This window comes from Bos grunniens, chromosome 5, assembly GCF_055505025.1.
Source record: "Bos grunniens cultivar Pamir isolate PY7600 chromosome 5, Bosgru_T2T1.0, whole genome shotgun sequence".
Classification (NCBI taxonomy): Eukaryota; Metazoa; Chordata; class Mammalia; order Artiodactyla; family Bovidae; genus Bos; species Bos grunniens.
The window spans coordinates 81,436,203-81,461,892 of record NC_141169.1 but is presented as its reverse complement, the minus strand read 5'-3'; the positions used below and the strand labels follow the sequence as shown (position 1 = coordinate 81,461,892).

At 40.9% G+C, this 25,690-nt stretch overlaps 1 protein-coding gene across 4 annotated transcripts in view; it reads left to right on the top strand.

The window, feature by feature from the left end:
• The first annotated feature begins 1,016 nt into the window (after nucleotides 1-1,016).
• FAR2 (fatty acyl-CoA reductase 2) overlaps nucleotides 1,017-25,690 on the top strand; it is a 179,043-nt gene continuing 154,369 nt past the window's right edge. Inside the window, exon 1 of one of the 4 annotated variants that reach the window (XM_086401551.1) lies at nucleotides 1,017-1,325. The gene's annotated coding sequence lies outside the window, so the exon portion shown is untranslated. Of the gene's footprint in view, nucleotides 1,326-1,810; nucleotides 1,950-2,078; nucleotides 2,574-25,690 lie in introns of those variants that run through there. The other 3 variants (XM_086401549.1, XM_086401550.1, XM_086401548.1) reach the window with 3 other exon arrangements.

Below are 25,690 nucleotides of genomic sequence, written 5' to 3'. Positions count from 1 at the left end.
TGGCATCACTGATTCAATGGACATCAAGCTGGGCAAACTCCAGGAGATGATGATCGGGACATGGACGCCTGGAGTGCTGCAGTTCATGGGGTCACAAAGAGTTGGACGCGACTTGGTAACTAAACAATAACAACTTAATGTTTTGTCAACACTCCATTGAAAGTATGTTATTTTACTTCTACTTTATAAATAATGCTATAATAAACATGTAACTTTGTCCATATGTCATTTTCCTTTTTGTGATTTTTTTTTTTTTTTTTTTGGTTATGTTCTAAAGAATGAGAATCCTATTTCAAAAGATTCAGAACAATAAAAAAAGTTTGAAGGACTCGCCTTGGAAACTTCTTGGAAATTGTTTTTCAGAGTTGTAACAGTTTACCTTTATCTGCTATGTGATGAATGATTTCAACATCTCTCACCACCATTTGACAGTGTCATTTCAAGTGCTGTCATACCAGCTGTTTTGGCAACACATTTAGAGGTATTTTTCCAGTGGGGTGGGTAACAAAGTATATTTATGTGGTCCTAACTTTTTCTGTCTCCTTGCTTTCAGGCAATCACCAGAGAAAATTAGTCCCAGGGTCTTTTACATTTTGCTTAATACATTTAATTGTAGAGAGTCCAACAGAACAGAATTCAAAATGAGTGTGATCTTTTTTAAGAATGCAAAAAGTGGTTCATATTAACTTCAACAGACAACTTATAGGACAATATTCCTTTTTTGGCTTTTCTTATTATCTTCCAAATTGTCCAAGAAATGAGCTTGGGCGTTGACTGCTTTTTTTGAGCACGTCCTGGGTTAGAACTGTGACAAGCCCACTCGTGCCTGTCTGTCCCCTTAAAAGTCTTTCCTGATGAAGGCTCCAGTTTTTCCTTTCAAAATGTATCAGAGACCAAACCAAATCTCCCGCCGCCCTCTCCCCCAAGCTACCAGGCTTATGAACAAAACCTCTCTCATTCTCTTTTCTTAATCTTAAGAAGTGCTGCAGAGCAAAGCTGACCGGCTGCGTTTTTGCAGCCCCATCTCTGATCCTCTCTAGTCTCCTATCCACCTACCTACTCCCACCTGACGCAGACAGAGCCTGCTTTTTGCCCTCCGCACCCCGAGCAAGAGTGAACCGTGCCTCCGTCCAGCACAAGGGGCTCCGTGAATCCAGCCCCTCCTGGATTTTTAAAAGGACACCGCGCCGGTCGGTCATTGCCAGGCGCCTCCGCAGAGTTTGGAGCCGATAAGAGAACATCCCTCCCACTGGGCGTGCAGTACGGACAAGCTGAGTACAATCGGATTTTTGGCTGCCTCTTCCGCTAGGGTGGCTGGGGGAAAGGTGCGTCCTCCAAGTGTTCACAATAGAACCTCTGACCCTCCGTCTCCTGTCTCCGTCTCTCCCTTCCTGCTCTCTGTCTCTCCTCCTCCCCTTTCTCCCACCTCCCCCCCACCCCCTTTCTCTCAAGATGTGGGAGCTCCCCTTCTTTTCCAGACCAGAGAGGGGCGCCTTTCCTGCTCCCTCTCCCCCCTCACCCACCGATTTAAAAAAAAAAAAAAATGAGGGAAAAAAATCCTACCCGGGAGTAATAGCGAGCGGATCTGCTCGGCGCTGAATGAATGGAAGCTGCCGGGCGGGCCTGCGCGCACTGCCGCTCTGCCCACCATGAGGTCGCCCGGCGGCCTGTAGGGCCCTCGCCAGCCCCTCGCCCTCCTCCCGCCCCGGGTAGAAGCAGCCGCCGGCTCCGCGCCCGACGCCCAGGCCGCGGTGGCCGCGGGGAAGGTCGGAGGGAGGGTGGTTTCCTCCCGCCCCACACCCAGTCTCCGAGCCGGATATATAGAGTGTCACGTTTGGGAGCCAAAAGACGAGAGCAGCTTCGTTGAGACTGGAGCACTTCCCGGAGCCCCAGGGAAGGACTGGGATTTCGAGGTCCACTAGTTGAGCACCCCTCGCCTGGAGGAGCAGGTACTCGGGGTCGCAGTTCGGCCGCGCGAGCGCCCACGCCTCTGCCGGCGAGAGCCGGCCGGCGTGGCCCGCAGGCAGGGCGCGGCGGGGTCGAAAGCGAGGGCGGGGCGGCCTCGAGGCCCCGAGGAAGGGTGGGCGCAGGGACAGGCGGGAGAAGTGGGATTTCCGCGGCTCTGCCCTGGAGCTGCCCTCGCAGTCCGCAGTCAACCGCCAGCGGGTTAGCGCGCTGGGCGCCGGCATCACTAGCCGAGGTGGGGCGCGCGGGGGCGGGAAGGGCGCGCGACGGGAAGGGCACGGTTGGGTTAACGCTGGAGTCCCGCCGTGGCCGCGGGCCCATGGGGCAAGAGGCACCGACCAGGTCTCGCAAAGGCCTCCTCGGCCCTCCGGGCTGTTCCTGGAGAGCGCAGGCCACGTGGGGCGTGGCGGCTGCCCTCTCTGCGCGCTAGACAAGTCGGGGCGCGCTTCCCGACTCCGAGCCCTACCCTGGGCTGTGGCCGCATGAATCATCCTACTCGGGCCTCGCTGCTTACCGACCCCTAGACTGCAATGGGCCTGGGCGGCGTCTTACACCATCAGGTGTGTTCCACCTCTTCTTGCTGGGCCTGGGCGTCTTGGAGAGAGCAGGTAAGCGGGTACCAGAAGATTACCACAGGTGCGGATGGGCTTGAGGGAAGCTGCTCACTCACTCTTGGCGTGTACGATAACCCGCGGGGCAATTCCGTGCAATTAAAGGACTAAATGACCATCTTCCTCCTAGAAACCCTAGAAAAACATCCCACCTACCAGCTTCCTACTCTTTCACCTCTTGGGATGGGTAGAATTATGAACACTTATTCTTCCATGGATGGGCTACTAAGTGTGAGCAAAAAAGATTCTTTCTGGACCTGCCAGAGCTTTGGCGGTTGGTTGAATTATGTATTGCCCCATTGTGACATGAACAGGGACGAGAGTGGGGACAGCAGAGTGACCACAATCTCAAGTGAATCGTGTTTTCCTACTTGTTAGAGGTTGCATCAAGAAATGTTTGACACGCTGTGCAAATGAAAATTTGAGAATTACCCTGAGGTTTCAATTACCCATCTCTCTGTATCCCTATTCATATGAGTTGGAGATTTGGCTGAGATGCATATTTAATGGAAAAGGACAAAGAGACTAAATACAGTTTTAAGTCAGCCACTCAAACGGAAGGAGCAGGTCTTAAAGCAAAATCCATTTTAAGGGCTATTTGTATGTGAATCTTCTAGGAGATGGGATCGGTTTTTAGCAGCCAGACTCAAGACTCACAGCATTTCCTCTGTTGTATTTCTCAGGGTACAGGTCTTTAGAGTACTCTTTTCCCTTTTCTGAGAGCATCTTCTACACCTGTTCTGTTAACAAATTCCTACCTCACTCCTATTTCTGAGTTATAGTTATCTATAAAATTGATGTAAATCAGCATGAGCTGGTAAATCTTACAGTGAGACATTTCTCCTTAAAAGAGGGAGTGTGACATCTAATTGCAGAAGAGGGAGAAGCTTCTGTTAAGGTGGTGAAAATAAATAAAATACCTCATATCAGGGTCATGTTTGGGTATCACTTTGGGGTTTGTGAAGAAAGTCATCTTGAACGTCTCAACATCACCTTGAATGTCTCATCATTTGCTTTACTATCATCTGAAAATGCAATCAGATGTTACTTCTTTCTGGCAACATCTGGGCAGCCCTAAGAACTCTTTGTGTTAATACTTGTGTGCCTATGAAAACATACGCATGAACAAACACAACCTCTGAAGGAACATTGGTGTACACTGACACCAGCATGCCGCCTCTGCCAGTCTCTTGTGACATTGTGTTTGGTCTCTTTGAGAACATTCATTACTCTTGAAGAGGAATTCTTAATGCTTTATTTTATTTTCTTAACAGAGCACTTAAGGATCTGATAAAAGCTACAAAATATGAAAAATAAACTTATGCGTATTAGCATAGAATTTTATCTATAATTTCAGGAGCTCACAGCCTCTTGGATACCCAGTCACCCAGATGATAGAGGTCCAGAGACCTCAGGCTAAGCCAGCTCACAAGGTCCAGTACCCAGAAGGGCCCCATACTTGGTTTAATGTTCTGCTGTCACTGTCAGCTGTCTTAGTAATTTTTAAAGAGGAGCTTCAAATTTTCATCTTATACTGCTGCTGCTGCTGCTAAGTCACTTCAGTCGTGTCCGACTCTGTGGGACCCCATAGACGGCAGCCCACCAGGCTCCCCCGTCCCTGGGATTCTCCAGGCAAGAACACTGGAGTGGGTTGCCATTTCCTTCTCCGTTGATTGAAAGTGAAAGTGAAGTCAGTCATGTCCGATCCTCAGCGACCCCGTGGACTGCAGCCTTCCAGGCTCCTCTGTCCATGGGATTTTCCAGGCAAGTACTGGAGTGGGGTGTCATTGCCTTCTCCCATCTTATACTAGACCCTGCAAATTCTGTAGCCAGTGCTGAGCCCAGGTTCATAAGCCTATTCGGTTACTTCCTGAATAACAGCACTGTCTCAGCAGTCCTACGTGGCCGGTAAATTCTCTGATACAATCTGAAAGTTAGCTGCCGCATGCTTCTGCCACTAAGTCCTTCTACACCCAGTTTTCTCGTTGATAAACTAAACATAACAGACAACATCTACTACTGTATTCATCTTAACAGGTTGTTGTAAAAACATACAGGTAAAAAGAGCTAATAATTGTTAAACTGTCTGCTTACCTTGAACAGTTGTATACTAATAAAGATGGTATTATTACACATTTACTTTTCTACTCCATGTTTCAGAAGTAGTTTGAGGAAATCTGGTTAAGTATATCAAAAGGGTTGCAGAACTTTTATAACCATTATATTTTGGTGGAAGAAGAAAATAAAAAATAGCTATGGTTTTTCGTATTTTAAGTATTCCTTAAAAATCATTATTTGAGCAAGATTGGAATTGGCAACTAAAAGTACAGAATACCTTTCTGGATCCCAAAGATACTTATAGAATTAAATTGATATTTGGGGGAAGTTCATCCAAAATTGAACAATGAACAACTGAGTCATTGATTGAAATTATTTGAGAAGGTAATCCTTTCTGCCTCATTTAATGTTTGCTGCTGCTGCTAAGTCACTTCAGTCATGTCTGACTCTGTGTGATCCCACAGACAGCAGCCACCAGGCTCCCCCATCCCTGGGATTCTCCAGGCAAGAACACTGGAGTGGGTTGCCATTTCCTTCTCCAATGCATGAAAGTGGAAAGTGAAAGGGAAGTCGCTCAGTGGTGTCCAACTCTTAGCGACCCCATGGACCGCACGCAGCCTACCAAGCTCCTCCATCCATGGGATTTTCCAGGCAAAGTACTGGAGTGGGGTGCCATTGCCTTAGATACTCGTATTTTCAAAACCTTGAGCAAAGCACTCTTTTTAAATGTTCTGGGAGATACCTGGCAATGTAAAGTACACCTAGTCACTTGACAGGTTATCTTCACTTCCTGTTCCACTGCGGGAGGAACTGAGAACCCTTGGACAAGTCCTCTGTCCTCGCATTCCTCTCTTAGTCACTTCCCTCTGACCTCAGAACTTATCCTTACCACAGCTTTCATTCCCAGCATGGTGGCAACACACTGGTTGAGGAAGAAATAGACTGAAAGGAAATGGGTCCTTTCTGCAAGAAAGGAAATGGCAACACACAGGGTTGAGAAAGAAAATAAACTGAAAGGAAATGGGTCAGACTTCCATATTAAAGTCTTAAAGTTGAGGCGTTAAAAGAAGGTGGATGGGGACTCTTTCATTCAGCTACTCTGTGCAGAGGCATGCTGTGAACTTTAGAGTGTTAAGTAACAAGTCCTGTCCTCCATAGATTTATGACATCATTGGCAAGACCGCATATGTAAATATAAGTTGTTAATTAACACACCTGATAAGTTGTTACAAGTCAGTATGAGATTAGGCACCAAATGAACGGTACAGAAAATAAATACAATAAGTTCCTAAGAAGAGAGTAAAGTAAACCAAATGGTTGGTGAAGCTTGAGTTACATGAGTTGGTCCTTAAAGTTCCCCTTCTAATAGAGATAAATGAATGAGGCTTTTGGCTGATAAGTGTGCAAAAAATGGAAATCTGAAAGGGTGTAAAGTTTCACATAAGAAAAAGGCAGGAGATAAAAAGAACTTTCCACTGGATAATTTTAATCATGTAATATGTAATTATTAAGCCCATTCTGTGACCAGACACAAAAGACAATTTTCTTGCATTTAGTATGGAATAAAACAGATTTGTAAGATCTTTTGGATCTTACAGACATTAAAAAATAAATACATAATAACACATTGTTAGAAGTAGTATGGAGAAGAACAAGGGGCTGTGAAAAAAATGGGCTGATTCAGATTTGGTGCTCTGTGAAGGTCTCTGAAAAGGAAAGATTTAAATTGATATTTGAAGGAGGCACAGGGATTCACTTGGCAAAAAAAAGAAAAAGAAAAAAGGAGGGAAAAGCCATTTAGGTAGAGGAAATAGCAAGTAGGTAATCTGTAAAGAGAAGAAAAGCTTGGAAGTGTTCAAGGGATAAAAAGAAGGCACGTGTGTTGGAAAAGGGAGTTTCTGAGAGGCTGGACATGAGTGTGTGTGTGTGTGTGTGTGTGTTGTGGAGGGTGGGTAGGCAGCAGCCTGGTCATGCAGACCGTCACAGATCTTGATAAAGATTGTGAATTTTATTTTAATGAGAAGCCTTTGAAGACTTTGAAGCCAGAGGGTAATTTACATTTTAAGGATACCTTTGTAGCTGAAATAAGGAGAATGGACTAGCAGGATCAAGAATGAAAAGTAGAATACAGTTAGGACACAGCCAGCGACTGTGCTGATAGGGGAAATGGAGAAAAGTGTGCACACTTGAAGTGCATTTCACAAGTCGAATTGATAGACCTTGGTGAAAGACTGACGATGAGAGGTGGCAGAGGAAAGAAGTGTGAGAAGAAATTCCTTCAGTAGATACTGCTGAGTTTTTATAACTCAAAACTATTGTCCTTGATGCATAGAATTTAGAGTTTTCACAGAAGAACTGAAAAGTGACGTGGAAACTGATAACACTGCCTGGTACCTCTGAAAAATATGCCAGGATGTTGGAAATGGGGTGAGAGAGAAGAAAATAATATGCTTTTCATATTATCCTTTGTAATATTGAGATTATTTATAAAATGTGCACACACTTTATAATTTTGTAAGAGGTTACCACCACAACAAATATGACTCTTGCTTTTCTGACTTGAACACATGTATAGCATATGGGATAGTCTAAAATGACAAAAACCCGGATAGAAAGGCCTGATCCTTGTGAAAGTGATTGCTCTATAGCATAGCGTACTCCCTTGCTTAGAAGCTTTCCATTCTTCCACCTTTTCTGTATCAGTGTTTCCCAGAAATGTAGTCTATGGATCACTAGTTTCTTGGGATGTTAATAATAGTCAAGTAAAGAAAAAGAAAAGCTTCCTGATCATGTAAGTGTAAGGAACAATTTAACCCAATTAAGCAGTTTTATTGCAGGAGTCCTTGGAGCCTTTAATACACTAATAATGCACTTTAAGAATCATCAAGAAAGAAGAGGTATTTTATGCCACATTTCCTAAACTTATTTGACCTTGAAATGCTTTTTTTGGCAGAACATCTGACAGAGTCAGCATTAGCCTAACACGCTTTGGGAAATGCTGCCCTATATTAATAGATTAAAGCTCTTAACATCCACAGCTTTCTATTAACCATCAACTTCTCTTATCTCTTTCATGCAACTTAGTTGGAAGAAAGCAGAAGACCAGAATTGAATTGACTCTGTTAATAAGCTCAAAATTGATGATGAAAACAATTCCACTGTATGAATCAGTTATAAAATGATATTCACAAGCAAGATCTGCAGTGTGACTAAAAACAATTTAAAAAAATTAACTTCTACTTTCCTGGCAAGGCTATGCAGGACCTCTTGAGGGTACATTCTGTCAAGTTTAGATGTACCCATGAGGAAGCTGATGCATAAACAGTGGGGAAGGGCCTCTCGTGTCCCATGGTAGTTCTGAGCCTTAGTTGATGTTTGTAGTATATCCCCAACAGGGTACAGTGTGAACACATAGGATGTCTGCGGGAACTGATTTTGCAGTGAATCTCGTTCATCTTTGTTCCTGCTTCCCAGTGTATTTGCATGGTGGTGGGCTGAAGGCAGAAGTGCAATTTATGACCCAAGAACAACCAACAGAGCAGAACAGAAGAAACAAGTTCACACAGCTATGGACTCTGGCCAGGGCTTCATCCACTCAGTGCTCTAGCCAAGGGGTCTACAAACAGTGACTCGAGGGCCAATTTCGGCTCCTGCCTATTTTACTCTATCTATTGAACTAAGAATTGTGTTTGTTTTTTAAAATGGTTTTTAGAAAAGCAAGAATAATGTTCCATGGCACATGAAAGATTTCATAAGTTCACATGTTAGTAGTCATAAATAAAGTTTTATTGGAAATCAGCCAGTGCCATGCACTAATTCATCCTATTATCCTATTGCAGATGCTTTGGTGCTCCACATAATAAGTAGTTGTGATCTGCAAAGCCTAATATATTTACCATCTGACCCTTACATAAAATATTTGTCATCCCCTACTCTAGGCTATTAACTCATTGGCTGTAAAAATTTTAATAGACTTCTTTTATATATTAGGGGGTAGTCAGTTCAGGCTGCTATAATAAAGCACCGTAGAATGGGTTGCTTATAAATAACAACAAAAACCTGTATTTCTTACAGTTACGGAGGCCAGTGGTCCAATATGAAGGCACCAGCAGATGTGATGTCTGGTGAGGACCACTTCCTGGTTCACAAATGTCCTTCTTTCCATTGGAACTTCACATTGTGGAACTTCACAAGGGAGTTCTTAGGAGTCTCTTTTATAAGGGCACTAGTCTCATTCACCCGGAGAAGGCAATGGCACCCCACTCCAGTACTCTTGCCTGGAGAATCCCAGGGACAGGGGAGCCTGGTGGGCTGCTGTCTATGGGATCGCACAGAGTTGGACGTGACTGAAGTGACTTAGCAGCAGCAGCAGTCTCATTCTCCAGAGTTCTCATTTCATGACCTAATGACTTCCCAGAGACCCACCTTCAAATACCATAAGGTTAGAGAGTAGATTTCAACATATACATTTTCGAGGATTCAAACATTTCAGTCTATGTCAAAGCTGGAAATACAGATAGGTAAATTGATAGACTAGAAGCTCCTCAAACATTGTCATTGGAGTCATAACAATGTCATTTATTGTGGATGACTAGTATAGCTAGTCATTGGAAATGGCCCTGATTCTGGGAAAGATTGAGGCAAAAGAAGAGGGCAGCAGAGGTGGAGATGGTTAGATAGCATTACTAACTCAGTGGACATGAATTTGAGCAAACTCCTGGACATGTGAAGGACAGGGAAGCCTGGCGTGCTGCAGTTCATGGGGTCACAAAGAGTCAGACACCTTAATGACTGAACAACAACAGTATAGTTAGTGTTACCTGCCAATGGAAAGAGCAGAAGATAGTTTTGAGGTGATAGCTTTTGAAAGTTACTCAGACATTTAAACTCATGTAAAGGATGGGCTGTCAGATAAACATACCCAGGGTCCAAGAAGTTTAGGGGGTAATTAACCCTGATATTACTTAGTTGTTGAAGTCTGCTGCTGCTGAGCATGGGTTTCTGGTGAGTAGTCACCTTTGATTTTTATTTCAGTTAAGCAAATTTGTATTTTATTAATGCATCCTTTTTGTGAAGAGTGATGGTTTAAGGGTGACAGTCTTAAGTTTGGGATGACAACTATACCTTTCATTATCCCTGCTGCTGCTAAGTCGCTTCAGTTGTGTCCGACTCTGTGCAACCCCAGAGACAGCAGCCCACCAGGCTCCCCTGTCCCTGGGATTCTCCAGGCAAAAACACTGGAGTGGGTTGCCATTGCCTTCTCCAATGCATGAAAGTGAAAAGTAAAAGTGAAGTCGCTCAGTCGTGTCCAACTCTTAGTGACCCCATGGACTGCAGCCCACCAGGCTCCTCCGTCCATGGGATTTGCCAGGCAAGAGTACTGGAGTGGGTTGCCATTGCCTTCTCCATTCATTATCCCTACCCCACACGTATTGAGTAAGGATTTTTGGTACAAGACTCCCCAGGTACCTTCGTACATAACCAGCACAGCACAGGTACAAATGTGAGAACAGCTGGTCCAGTTGCTTCTGTGGGACTTAGAAGATGGAGATGGAGGCTTGTACTTAGGTCTGTCACTGTGGTCACAGAGTCTATCCAGAGGTCAGTATTCTGGGGGAATCAATCAAATAGGATGAAATACAGGGCTTCTTGCCAGCCACATTCATCAGGGTACTTTGCATGACTAATTCAGAGACCTGGCTTTAAAAAAAGGATGCTTTCAGGTGAGATCTTCATTCAACAGCCAATTTTTCCACTTAACACTGTATCAAAGCAAAAATAACATATATTTTAATATATATTATATATTATAATACATATTTCTTTGTGGAACCGACAATGTGATTAAGTAGACAGTGAAAAAAATCATCTTACTTTAATCAACAGACACTAGGAATAGCATATATCTATTGTCTTAGTCATGGTTTATTTTAAAACTCCTAGATAATTCTGTATCCTTTACCCCTGAAGTCCAGCAAAAGCCCTTTCTAGCAGCAGCTGGCAATGCATCTCCTCTGGCTTTTGGACATGCTTTCTAATGCATTTTAGCTTCCAAAGCTCCTCCAGAGATGGCCCCCAATTGTTGAAGCACACACTTGAGGGAAGGATGAGAAGCTCTGCCTTGTGAATCTGTGTAGAAAAGGCCAAACTCTGACCTCTCCTTCCACTTACCCACCCATCCACCTCAGGGGAGATGCTGGGTCAATAACATTCACTGGTGAATAACAGGATGACCACAGGAGGCAAGAATAATATTTTCTGAGCCAAGAAATGAGAAAAAAAGTCATTGTGAAAATGCTCCACATTTTAGATCATTTCAGAAAAATGGTGCTTTATTTATCACAGGTCAGTGAGAGGACACATTCCACAAAAGTCAGTGCAAGTTCCCAGTATTTTTGAAGGCAAGATAGTTGGAAATTAGGAAGGCCATTAAACTATGTGTCTGGTCCCAATATATTTAAAACCACTAAAGCATTTCAAATAGAATTAGATTCTCCAATATTGTTAAGAAACTGGAATAATCTGCCCAGAAGAATTTGATAACCTGAATAAAAGAAGCTCTGTATAACAATTCACTATGTGTGCATGTATTAAAGTTTTGTTTTCAAGAAAGAACATTTAATACTAAATAATGTGTTGGTAATAGCATAATTTTATCCAATAATAAAATCATTTTAGAGATAGATAATACTCATTTAATAAAAATGGAACTATTTGTCTAAAAATTAAGAGAAATTGTCCAGTTAATTCCACGTGAAACATAAATGTAAATAAGATACCCTGATAAATATTAATGAAATCAACTTTATGTCAGTCTGTGTATTTTTAGTTCTATTATGCTATAACTGTTGTCTCTTTCTGAATTGACTAGCTTCCATTGTGTTTTACTTACACAAGACCTTCAGGACATATCTGTTCTGAAGATAACTGTGTCTTCTGAAGGATGGACTCTTACTCTTTCACCAAAATGCTTTGAGAACATTAGATCTACTTATAAAACTTCTCCAAGCTGCAGGAGAGTCTGAAAGAGTTATTTGTTCTTGAACTGAGCAGTTTCCTTCTTTCTCAGTAACCTGGACTTGTCAAACCTCTTTCCTTACTAGAATTTTGACATTACTTCTTTCTTTTCTTCTTACTATTTTGGTCCAGTCCCACCTGAAGCAGTGGTTATGCAAGTACACTGAGTGCACTGCTGATCACAGGATTGCACTTTAGATAAATTTAGGTCTCAGTTTCTTTTAGGACAGTGAAACTTTCTCAAATTAGCCTTCCCCTGAACTCTTAGACATTCTATATGCTAGCACATGTGCCATCTAATCTACCATACATAATGGTGAGCAAACAGCTTTGCCTTAACTAACTCTATTCATATTCTAAGTTGTAGAATGTTCAAGTACCGTATCAATATTTGATCTAAATTTGTCATTTTATAATAAGGAACAAGCCAGTCCCAAAGACCTGAAGTGACTTGTCACATATCTATTTAATGAATAAGTGTAGAATATTATCCAGATCTTATGACTGCAAATTCCATGATAATTCTATTTATTCATTCATTCAGTTTACTGAGCATCTACCATGTGTCAGATTGGGTATTAGGCTCTGCAAATATAGTGGTAAACAAGTTATAGTACCTGCCATTAAGTTTTAGTGCCCTCTATTCATTGAACATTTTTTAGCCAGTTAAAACTTTGGAGTTTGTGAAATCTTTCAGCAGACCCTCAGTGTAAAAATATAAGATACTCATATATTTTTATTTCCTGTTCTTTCCCCTCCTAACAAGCTTCAGCAAATGATTTAGCTTCCCATGACCCTGAGCAGTTAACACCAAGAAGAAAGTGATGGGAAATGGAATTAAAATGAATTAAAGTCCACAGGGAAGATAATGAAAATTCTCCCTAAGGAATAGTGTTCTCCTGTATCCACTATAAGTCCTGAGGATTGACTAGCCTGTGTCACTTTCCTCTTAGTCACTCACTCTTTCCCCAAACTGCCATGGATGGAGATCAGTCTTCATGCTTCCTCCTTTCCTTTCTGCCTTTTAAGATAGATAACACAATCTCTTTGTGTTTTAAGTAGTTAACTGCTAATCATAGTGGGAAAAAGAAATGGAAGAGCAGAAACAACCAATGTGAGCAAGTTATAGTTTCAGGATGATACCTTTGAGTCTTGGTGTAGGGCCAGTAGTTAGGCACTGACTTCCTGTGTGATGACACGTGGACACCCCAGTATCTTCAGCCATCCAACTTTATTTCTATAAGTGAGATCAAAAACCAATCCTCTGTTTGAAAAAATCCTCACCTGTACTCTTAAGTACTTCCCTCATAGTTCAGTTGGTAAAGAATCTGCCTGTGGTGCAGGAGACCTGAGTTCTATTCCTGGGTCAGGAAGATCCCCTGGAGAAGGAAATGGCAACCCACTCCAGTATTCTTGCCTGGAGAATCCCATCGACAGAGGAGCTGGCAGGCTACAGACCATGGGGGTCACAAGATTTGGACACAACTTAGCAACTAAACCATCATCACCATACTCTTAAATCTAGATGAAGGTATTTGTCTGATGGGACATTTATAATTTTCAACAGATTTTCACAGGGGTCATAATCAAAGCAAGATGAGGAACCACTGCCTTAGGAACAATCAAATGACCATTTTACCTCCTTGAAGACCTCCAGACTCAGGAAAGATCCCTTCTGAGGATTTCTCACAAGGACCTTAGAGCTGTTCTGGATGGTTAGGTTTTCTAGATCCATTTTCAATGTGTCACATAATCCAGAGTGTTCCATTGTTCCAAAACAGAAAAAGGGATCATGTCACCCCTTGCCTAAAGCCTCTGCTTCTCAACCTGAGATGCTAGTTGAAGTAGGTGTGGGTGGTAGGCCTCCCTAATGCAGAAGCACTTTGAGCATCACCCGTCCTTCCTGCATCTCAGATATCTGGAGACTCGAAAAAGTGAGGTGTTGAAAGGTTGGTTCCTTCCCAAGACTATGAGAGAAGCAATTATTTTAAGCCTCTTCTCAGTTTGTAGATGCCATCTTCTCTCTGTATCTTCATATCCCCTTCTCTCAGGTATGTCTGTGTGTCCAAACTTCCTTTTTTTACTAGGATACCAGTCATATTGGATTAGGAACCCATTCTACTTCAGTACGGTTTCATCCTAATAAGTTACCTCTATGATAATCCTATTTCTAAATTATGTCACATTCTGAGATACTACAGTTGAGGATTTTAATGTTTGAGTTTTAGAGGACACAATTCAACCCATAACACCCAGGAAACTAGTACTTGATTCTTCTTTACCACAGTGGAATGTGGTGATGAAACTATCTACAAGGCACTTCAGTGTTACTCAAACAAAACAAAAACTCCACAAAAAGCAAAGAAGAGCAAACAACATGAAACCAAAACCAAAACCAAAAACAGAAAAAGAAGAACACTCCCAAACTGTACATTTTAGATACGGATTAATAATGAACATGCTGCTGCTGCTGCTGTTAAGTCACTTCCAGTCGTGTCTGACTCTGTGCGACCCTATAGATGGCAGCCCACCAGGCTTCCCCGTCCCTGGGATTCTCCAGGCAAGAACACTGGAGTGGGTTGCCATTTCCTTCTCCAATGCATTAAGTGAAAAGTGAAAGTGAAGTCGCTCAGTCGTGTCCAACTCTTCATGACCCCCTGGACTGCAGCCTACCAGGCTCCTCCATCCATGGGATTTTCCAGACAAGAGTACTGGAGTGGGGTGCCATCGCCTTCTCTGAATAACGAACATAGGTAATAACTATTTTCTTCTTTCTTCTCATGTGTTTTTAATTTTTTTATGAGGTACAACTTACATGTGAAAGAGTGAATGTGTCATAAATATAGCAAGTAGCTCTCAGATTTCAGGTTCCAGATTATAAAGAAAAACACTACCAGCTTTCCACACACTGCCATCCTGTCATCACCTATTGCCCCCCAAAGTATCCGTTATACTGACCTCTAAGTCATTGATTGGTGGGTGATGGTGGTTTAGGCACTAAGTTGTGTCCAATTCTTGTGACTCCATGGACTGTGGCCTGCCAGGCTCCTCTGTCCATATCCACAGAATACTGAAGTGGTTGCCATTTCCTTCCCAGGGGATCTTCCTGATCCAGGGACCGAATCCACCTCTCCTGCTTTGCAGGTGGATTCTTTACCAACTGGGTCAACCAGGGAAGCCCAAGTCATTGATTAGCAAGGTTCAAAGATAGATTAGTTTTGCTAGGTTTTGGAGTTTTATATATAAGTAAAATACAGTGTGCATTATTTTATGTCCCGCTTATTCACTCAGTGTTATGTTTTTAAGATTCTTTCAGGGCTTTGTGTATTCATTCACATTGCTATCTATTATTCCGAATGCGAATATACCACATTTAATTTATCTTCTGTTGATGAAAAGTTGGGTAGTTTCCACTATAGAGTTCTTGGGAATAGTGCTACTAGGAACTTTATTATGAATGTCTTTTGCTGAATACATGTACAAGTTGCAGATGGGAATACCTCCATATGGAATTGATTTATGTAGAGAGCTTTAATAAAAACTGCCAAAGGGTTTTCCAAAGTGGTTTTACAGTGTATACTCCCAGAAGCAGTAGTCAAGAGGTTCTACTTGTTCCATTTGTCAATACAAATTGACATTTCTTCGTGTGTCCTTTGCCTGTTTTTTTCATTTTATCCATTTCAGTGCGAGAGTAGTTGTATGACATAGTACTTTTACTTATATTTTTCTGGTGACTGACGGTGGAGCACCATTTTGTATATTGGCCATTTGGATATCTTTTCTTGAGATATGCCCAAGTTTTTGTTCATTTGTTTACCAGGTTTATTATTTATTGGGTAATTTTTTCATGATTTGTGCATATACTTTATCTATCTTGGGTGCAATTCCTTTATTAGATGTATGTAATTTGAATAACTTCTTCCAATCTGTCACTTGCCTTTTTATACTCTCATTAAAGCTTTACTGAGCAAGGCTTTGCCCACTGGAGCAAAACCCAGTTTTCACCACCCAGTCCCTCCCATCAGGAAGCTTACAGAAGCTTCTTAGCCTCATCCACTAGAGAGCAGATTGAAGAAGCAAGAAGAACCACAATCCCACAGCTAGAACAAAAACCACATTAGAGAAAGTTAATCAGAATGAAAAAGCAGAGAGTTATGTCCCAGATGAAGGGACAATATAAAACCCAGAAAAACAATGAAATGGAGTGGTGATAGGCACCTTTCAGAAAAAAGAACTCAGAATAATGATAGTGAAGATGATCCAGGATGTCAGAAACAGAATGGGGAAGATGCAAGAAATGTTTACCAAAGACCTAGAAGAAATAAAGAACAAACAAACAGAGATGAACAATATACTAGAAGGAATCAATAGCAGAATAACTGAGGCAGAAGAATGGATAAGTGACCTGGAGGACAGAATGGTGGAAATCACTGCCACAGAACAGAATATAGGAAAAAAAAAATAATAAAAGACAGCCTAAGAGACCTCTGGGACAACATTAAATGCACCAACATTCATATAATAGGGTTCCCAGAAGGAGAAGAGAGAACCTGAGAAAATATTTGAAAGCATAATAGCTGAAAACTTCCCTAACATGGAAAGGAAATTGTTGTCAACCAAGTCTAGGAAGTTCAGAGAGTCCCAGGGAGGATAAACCCAAGGAGGAACACACTAAGACACATAGTAATCAAACTGACAATAATTAAAGACAAAGATTAATATTAAAAGCAACAAGAGAAAAATGACAGATAATATATAAGGGAACTCCCATGAGGTTATCAGCTGATTTCTCAACAGAAACTCTACAAGCCAGAAAGGAATGGCATGATATATTTAAAGTGAGGAGAGGAAAGAACCTACAACCAAGAATACTCTACCAGCAACACTCTCATCCAGATTTGATAGAGATATCAAAAGCTTTCCAGACAAGCAAACGTTAAAGAGAATTCAGTGCCACCAAACCAGCTTTACAGCAAATGCTAAAGGAACTTCTCTAGGCAGGAAACACAAGAGAAGGAAAAGATCCATACAAAATAAGCCCAAAAGAATTAAAGTGGTAATAGAATCATACATATTGATAATTACATTAAATGTAAATGGATTCAATGCACCAACTGGCTGGGCAGGGAAAACATGTATATGTATGCATTTCCACTTATTGCATCACTCAGCTTAACCCCCCAAATTGTATGTAAGTGTTTCATATTGTTAGGTTAATAATGTTCCCATTATGGCTTTATTTTTTGTCTGGCTACTGATTGTGAAAACTGATAAACATCTTTTACTATTGTGATCATGTAACTATTATTCTCTTAATACTATTGTATCATGAATGGTCAATGGAAAAATAATAGAATTCTATATCTCCAAAATTACAATTTAATAGGAAACTTGCAATCACTTTTTAAAATCCAGATGCATATCAGAATTATCTTGAAATTTTTTGAAAAATACAAATGCCTAGGTATTGCTATTTTTTTCTCCAGAGCTCCAGATATGTTTCTAATGAGCAGCCATGTTTAAAAACAACTGGACTATATGATGATCTTTCACTTTTGTGTAGTTTGTTTCACTTTTTCTATTTTATATTCAGTGCCCTCATTTCATTTGGTGTATGTTTTCCAATTTAATCATCTCTGTTTTTTTTATGTCCTTTCTCAAGCCTTTATCAAGCATAGTAGAAAAGCTTTTGTGTGTGTGTGCGTGTGTGTATGTATACATATAGTATGTATAATATATATATTTTAGAAATCTTATGAATTTTTGCCTAAGAAATTTATGACATTTTGATTCTACTTGTTTGACTTAGTATGGATAGAATGCTAGATTTCTTATTTTTTTAAAAATAGATATTCAACAAGTAGCAAAAATTTACTGTATAGCACCAGGAACTATAGTCCATATCTTGCAATAATCAATAATGCAAAATAATCTGAAAAATAGTATATGTGTGTATGTATAACTGAATCACTTTGCTGTGCACCTGAAATATTGTAAGTCGACTATACTTCAATAAAATGTATACATTAAGAAAAAACAAGTCAAAGTATAAAATTTAAAACAAATTCGGGCCCTAGATATAGTGACTATGGATGAAGAAAATTGCTGTCTTAATAGCCTCATGAGTTCATTACCAAACATGTGGAACAACAATCAAAAGGCTTATCTTTGGTTTTTAAGGAAGATAAACAAAGGGTTTACGAGCCTCCATGGAACCTATACACTAATGTCTCACTAGTTTCCCCGGTTCGCTTCTATATGGAAGATAGATGAAGTAAGGAGAATTCAAAGATAGAGAGATTTAGTTGGCCTGTCATTCTTTCATGAATTCAATCAACATTTTTAAGTTGTTTGCAAACAGTAGACAAAACAGACAAATAAATAGCCAATTCCACATAAGCTGATGTTTCCTGGAGGCTCAGAGAGTTTGGCAGATAAAGGACTTTCAACAGAGTGAGGCAACAGTTGGGAACTGTTTCCCAAAAGAAGTCAGTCTGTGCTTTGGACAGGACAAAGGGCATATGGTTGAGTGAAGGGGGAATGGCCTCTGCCACTAGTCTACAAATTATGTTAACTAGGGTAAATCGCTTTAATTTTTCTGTGCCTTGGTTTCCTACTTGTAAAATGAGGTTTATAATAGTAAGTATTGTTAAATTGTTGTGCTGACTCATGAGTTAATACAGGTAAACCATTTAGAAGAGTGATTGGCCCAATGAGTTGAGCTATTGTCATGTGGGAGAGTTAGAGAGTTACATGGGTCCTGCAGAGAGACAAAGAGGACCCTAACTTTTCTGGCACGAGGGACCAGTTTTGTGGAAGACAATTTTTCCACAGACTGGGGATATGGGATGGCTTCAGGATGATTTATGCACATTACATTCATTGTGCCCTTTAACTCTATTATTATTGAGGTGTGCTCAGTCACTCAGTCATTTCCAACTCTTTGCAACACCTTGGACTGTAGCCTTCTAGGCTCCTCTCTCCATGGGATTTTGCAGGCAATAATATTGGAGTGAGTTGCCATTTCCTTCTCCAGGGGATCTTCCTGACCAAGGGATTGAACGTGCATCTCTTGCACCTCCTGTATTGCAGGCAGATTCTTTACCACTGAGCCATCAGGGAAGCCAACTCATTTCTTGTGGCTTTAATTGTATTATTACATTGTGATATATAACGAAATAATTATACAACTCACCATAATGCAAAAGCAGATCATCAGGCACTCAATTTTCATAAGAAGCATGCAACCTAGACTCCTTACATGTGTAGTTCACAGTAGGGTTTGTGCTCCTATCAGAATGTTCTGACAGGAGGTGGACCTCAGGCAGTAATGTGTGTGATGGGCAGAAGTTGTAAGTACAGATGGAGCTTTTCTTGCTTGCCTTCCCCTCACCTCTGCTGTGCAGCCCAGTTCCTAACAGACCATGGACGGTTACCAGTCCATGACTGGGGGACCCCTGATTTATAACATATGAGTCCAATGTGAGAAGAGAGGGGTGAGAAGAGCAGACCAGGGCTCAGGAGTCTAAACTATTGTCCTGATTCTACCCCCTGCTCACTCAGTTAGAAAATGACTGGATTATCTCCAAAGTTCCTCCCAGCTCTCAAGCCCTAGGGTTCTGTGGCTCCTGCTGAGGTAGGCTTAATAAATATCATTTGGGTTCTGGTTTGTTGTTGTCATTCAGTTGTTCAGTCATGTCTGACTCTTTGCGACCCCATGGACTACAGAATGCCAGGCTTCCCTGTCCTCCACTACCTTCCAGAGTCTGCTCAAACTCACATCCCTTGAGTCAGTGATGCCATCCAACCATCTCATCCTCTGTCACCCCCTTCTCCACCTGCCCTCAGTTTTGCCCAGCATTGGGGTCTTTTCCAATGAGTCAACTCTACACATCAGGTGGGCAAAGTATTAGAGCTTTAGCTTAAGCACCAGTGCTTCCAATGAATATTCAGGGTTGATTTCCTTTAGGATTGACTGGTTTGATCTCCTTGATGTTCAAGCGACTCGCAAGAGTCTTTTCCAGCACCACAGTTCAAAAGCATCAATTCTTTGGCACTCTGCCTTCTTTATGGTCCAGCTCTTATATCTGTACATGACCACTGGAAAACCATAACGTTGACTATATGGGCCTTTGTTGACAACGTGATCTCTTCTTTTTTTATACTGTCTAGGTTTGTCATAGCTTTTCGTCCAAGGAGCCAGTGTCTTTTCACTTCATGGCTGCAGTCACCAGTGGTAAAGAAATTTTAAAAAGAAAGAAAATTCTATTATGAGATTTCCAGTTGAGTGACTAGGTGAGCACTGATTCATTTCAAAAGAAATTGCAAGGCATGAAGAGACTGGTATATGGAGACTGGGGATGATGTAGCACAAATTCATGGATAGAATTTTTAGGTTGAAAGAAACTATTTCTATCATTTTAATTCAGTGTGGTGGAGAGGCAGTGCGTTTCAGTGGCTCACAATGATTATAGAAACAGAGGCTCAGTGATCAGGGCCCAGGCTTGACTCTTTCTGGAAGGTTACTTACGTGCTCTGTTTCTTCGTCTGTAAAATGCAAATAAAATGCAGGCTGAACTGGGCACAATGGCCATTTGTAGGTCACGATGGTTGACTGTTGGCAATTTCACATGCTTCAACCTAGTAATAGCCACTAGTAAAAGAATCCGCCTGCCAATGAAGGAGACGTATGAGGTTCAGTTTTAACTCCTGGATCAGGAAGATCCCCTGGAGTAGGAAATGGCAACCCACTCCAGTATTCTTGCCTGGGAAATCCCATGGACAGAGGAGCCTGGCAGGCCACAATCCATCAAGCCACCAAGAGTCAGACATGACTGAGTGACTGAGCACTCATACACACTGAGAAATAAAAATCTAACAATCTAAAGGCAGCAGTTAATGCATGATAAGTTGCCATAGAAATAGTTTCCTCATTATTAAACCTCATTTAATTAAATTAAACCTCATTATTTACTTGTTTGGCATTTATTGCACCAGGTTTTATTTGGTAAGAACAATAGGCATTGCATAATGCCTCTATTTAAGCCTCTTTCCCTTCCTTAGATATAGGCCTTGGTTAAGCAATTAGTCTGTCAAAGTACCACTGTATTCACTTTCAGGATGGCTACCACTACCAGCTTGCTTGTTTCTAGTGCTTTCATCTAGACAGGCATGTAACTACTCCAAAGGGAATTTTAACATCAGAGTTCCTGGGTTGAAACTTTGTAGCTTTGTCTACCTCTTTTCCTCAAACCACCCACTCCCTCCCCATCCCCGCCATTGGCATCCTCAGGCATAGTTTCTACCTCCCTCAGAGTGTAATTCCACACATCATCTGAGGACCCTCAACATTACAGTCACCAGACTGGTCCTTAGGGAGGTGAAAGGAGCAGGGGTTTCTAAGAGTGCTGGAAGCCCAAAGGAGGAGCTAACTGAGGAATACTAGAGACTTAACAAAAACAGAACATTTTCTATTTGAAAAGCAAGAAGAAAATATGTCCTGAGTAAAAGCAGTATACCAGTTACAGTTCCTTACAAAACTGTTTACTGATCATTGCCTGGCATCATTTGTATATTAACTATGATTCATGGGGTTGGATTGAAGTAAGTCCTGCTGTGTGATTTGTCTTCTTTCTTTCTGGTGTGTTTTGAAGAACTCTTCATGTCGGTAAATTTACCAAGCATTTTCTCTTTGTCCTAGACTTTTATGTCTTGTTTAAAGACATCCTTTCCTGTCTGTTTTGCTTTTTAAGTAATCAGTTTGTAAACTTCTTCCTCAGTGAGACTGTGATTTCAGACTCAAGGTTTAGTCAGTTCAGTTCAGTTGCTAAGTCATGTCCAACAATTCTTAGGGGCTCAGCTTTCTTCACAGTCCAACCCTCACATCCATACATGACTATTGGAAAAACCGTAGCTTTGACTAGATGGACCTTTGTTGGCAAAGTAATGTCTCTGCTTTTTAATATGCTGTCTAGGTTGGTTATAACTTTCCTTCCAAGGAGCAAGCATTTTTTAAGTTCACGGCTGCAGTCACCATCTGCAGTGATTTTGGAGCCCCAAAAATAAAGTCTGCCACTGTTTCCACTGTTTCCCCTTCTATTTGCCATGAAGTGATGGGACTGGATGCCATGATCCTTGTTTTTTGAATGCTGAGTTTTAAGATAACTTTTTCACTCTCCTCTTTTATTTTCATCAAAAGGCTCTTTAGTTCCTCTTCACTTTCTTCCATAGTGTGGTGTTATCTGCATATCTGAGGTTATTGATATTTCTCCTGGTTCCAGCTTGTACTTCATCCAACCTGGCATTTCACATGATGTACTCTGCATATAAGTTGATTAAGCAATATGACAATGTACAGCCTTGACGGACTCCTTTCCCAGTATGGAACCAGTCTGTTGTTCCATGTCCAGTTTTAACTGTTGCTTCCTGATCTGCAGACAGATTTCTCAGGAGGCAGGTAAGGTGGTCTGATATTCCCATCTCTTGAAGAATTTTCCACACTTTGTTGTGATCCAAATAGTCAAAGGCTTTGGCATAGTCAATAAAGCAGAAATAGATGTTTTTCTGGAACTCTCTTGCTTTTTGATGATCCAACAGATGTTGGCAATTTGATCTCTGGTTCCTTTTCCTTTTCTAAGTCCAACTTGAACATCTGAAAGTTCAGTTCACGTACTGTTGAAGCCTTGCTTGGAGAATTTTGAGCATTTCTTTGCTAGTGTGTGAGATGAGTGCAGTTGTGCGATAGTTTGAGCATTCTTTGGCATTGCCTTTTCTTTGGGATTGGAATGAAAACTGACCTTTTCCAGTCCTGTGGCCACTGCTGAGTTTTCCAAATTTGTTAGCATATTCAGTGTAGCATTTTCGCAGCATCATCTTTTAGGATTTGAAATAGCTCAGCTGGAATTCCATTACCTCCACTAGCTTTGTTTGTAGTGATGCTTCCTAAGGCCCACTTGACTTTTGCTTTGCAAAATGGCTGGTTTTAGGTGAGTGATCACACTATTGTGATTATCTGGGTCATGAAGATCTTTTTTGTATAGTTCTTCTGTGTATTCTTTCCACCTCTTCTTAATATCTTCTGCTTCTGTTAGATCCACACTGATTCTGTCCATTATTGTGCCCATCTTACATGAAATGTTCACTTGGCATCTATAATTTTCTTGAAGAGATCTCAAGTCTTTCCCATTCTATTCTTTTCCTCTATTTCTTTGCATTGATCACTGAGGAAGGCTTTCTTTTCTCCTTGCTATTCTTTGGAACTCTGCATTCAGATGGGTATATCTTTCCTTTTCTCCTTTGCCTTTTGCTTCTCTTCTTTTTTCAGCTATTTGTAAGGCCTCCTCGGACAACCATTTTGCCTTTTTGCATTTCTTTTTCTTGGGGATCTTCTTAATCACTGCCTCCTATACAATGTCATGGATCTCCATCCATAGTTCTTCAGGCACTCTGTCTATCAAATCTGACTCAAGGTTACAATTAGTCTGTTTCCTCCTATTGGTGTCAATGCAATGATACAGTTCACACAAAGGAAGGGAATACTCCAAGAGTGAATTGCATGCTAGTAAATCATGGCTGATTAAAATCACTCTTATTTTACTGAGTGTTTAACAAGTTAAGGTACTATGCAATACACTTTATAAAACCCATATCCAATCAATCATGGAGGTTACACATTTTGCAGATAAGGAAACTAATATCTACAAAGTTTAAAATAGTCATTAGGCAAGCATTAACTCAAAAATACAGTTATTGTTGGAGCATAATCATTTAAGAGAGCCAATTCCAACTCAAAAGTCTATTTTGAGAGTGAGTAAAAAGAAACCTTTGGTATTGAAACACTCAGGGTTTAGATATAGTAGATATTTGTGTTGAGAGTAGCATCCTACTTTCCTGAAAATCAGTGAAAAATTATTCTATATTCATTTTTGATGAACAGTGTCTAAGGCACAGAATTGTGGGTTTTTATTCAGTACCAAGAGACAGTTTGGAAAATAATTGTATCAACAGGTAAATATACGAAGTCTCAGAAAGGAAATTAGCTGTTGAAGATAGAATCACCTTGCAAATTCAATACATTTGAGCCTTTAAAGTTCTAATATACTTGTATGTGGTGGCTAAGAAAAAACAGGGAACAGAGAGGCATCGGCTATGCATGCATCCTAGATGTTATTATATAGGGAAAGCAGGAAGCAAATGAACACCTGGTAAAGAATTTTTTTTTCTTTTCTCATTTCCTTTGGGAGTTAGAAAACTTCACTTTCTTTTATTTAAAAAAACAAAAAACTTGGCCTTTGCCAAATCACTTGCTGTCTCTTCAGTTTTCACATCCAGGGATGATTGTATCTACTGTTTACCTCCCAGGGTTGTGGTGAGAAAATACTGAACTGTGCATATTAAATGTTTGAAGAACTGTTAAGATAAAGTGCAAGATATTACAAGAGTTGCTAAAATGTTAATAGTAAGTAGTATTGATAGCATACAAGACATAAATTTGTATGCATGTGGATAGATTCCAATATCCATGTCTATATATAATTTTGTACACAAATAGTAATAATAACACCCTTAATTTAAATGACATTTTATACCCCATGAAGGATTTTTCCACTGTTTCACGTCAGCCTCCCATGTGAGTTGGGCCAAGTGTCATCCTACCTTTCCATGTTGCTCATGCAGGTCTTTGTTTTCTCCCCAAAGGCAAACCTCTCCTCTTGTGCAATTTCTGCAACTTCTGCCAGTCCTTGTTGCCATTACTTTTCACCTCCAGATCATTCTTCAATATCTGTCAGACACACAGCTCACAAATGTCCATTCCTTTAAAACTTCTGTCAACTTTCATATAAAACACTAAATAAAGCACCTTGTTTTTAGAAACCTACTTCCAAGTCTAACCTTTGGGCTTGCATGTTGCTCCAGACTGCTGTATCTGAAACCTCTAAATCTAAAAATTCACACTGGGACAGTGACATTCTTTATTCCAGCTCTCTCATTTTCTTTCTCCCACCAGAGCTACTGTTACAATTTGGCAAGACTGCCAGTCATTTGCCTCCTTTCTGCCCATCTCCCTCCCCCTCCCCCCCGCCCCACGCACACGCACACGCACACACACATACACTTTCTCCTACTCATCATGAGCTTCCTCCTGGTTTTACTTCCTTCTCTGAGCACCAGGTCCACTACTTTACCCATCTGCCAGCTGCTGACCTTTTCCATTTGTTTTCCCCAAGTCCATTGTTTATACCCCCAAATCTGCATGTTGCCAACAATCTATTTTTCCTGCTCCAACTGCAGGCACTCAGGTGTTGCTGGAGAAAACCAAGTAAGTATTTGTATGAAGTGGGATAGTATAAATCTAACCTCTGCTTGACACTCTGCAACTTCAGCTTCTTCACTGGTTTCTGGTCTGTTTTCTTTCTCACCTAGAGCAATGGTTATGAATATTTATCCCTTTCCAGGAACACTTTCCCTTAGCTCTTTAATTGGCAAAATATGATCTTGCCTATACTCCTTAGAGGAAAAAATAAGTAACCCAAGATCTCACTCAGGTTCTGTTCCGACCTGCATTTATCTACCTCCCCTCTCCCATACCTCTTTTCCTCCTTTTCAGAGGATGAAGTGACCTTGCTATGTTCAGTGTTGATCACTCTATCTTTTCTACTAATTTTATGTCCTCTCAGCTTCTCTAAAACCTCACTTACATTTATTTTCATTCTCTCTCTTTTCTATCTAATTCTTCTCAGATTCTGCATATGCTCAAACATCCCCTGTCACCAATAAATGAACTTTCCCCACTCTCCCTTATTTGTATGTTCTTCTATTCTTCTGTTGCTACCTTGTCACTTACATTACTTTTCTTTCTTTTCCTACTCACTTTCTCCCAGAGGTAATTTACACTTCCTGTTCTGATTAAGTGAACTGTCCGGAGTTGTCATATAAATACTATGATCAAAGCCAGTTCATGCATTATTCTGACACAATTTGATGCTTTATTTAGTCACTTTTTTCTTCTATGTTGACATTTTACCTTACTCAATAAAGAT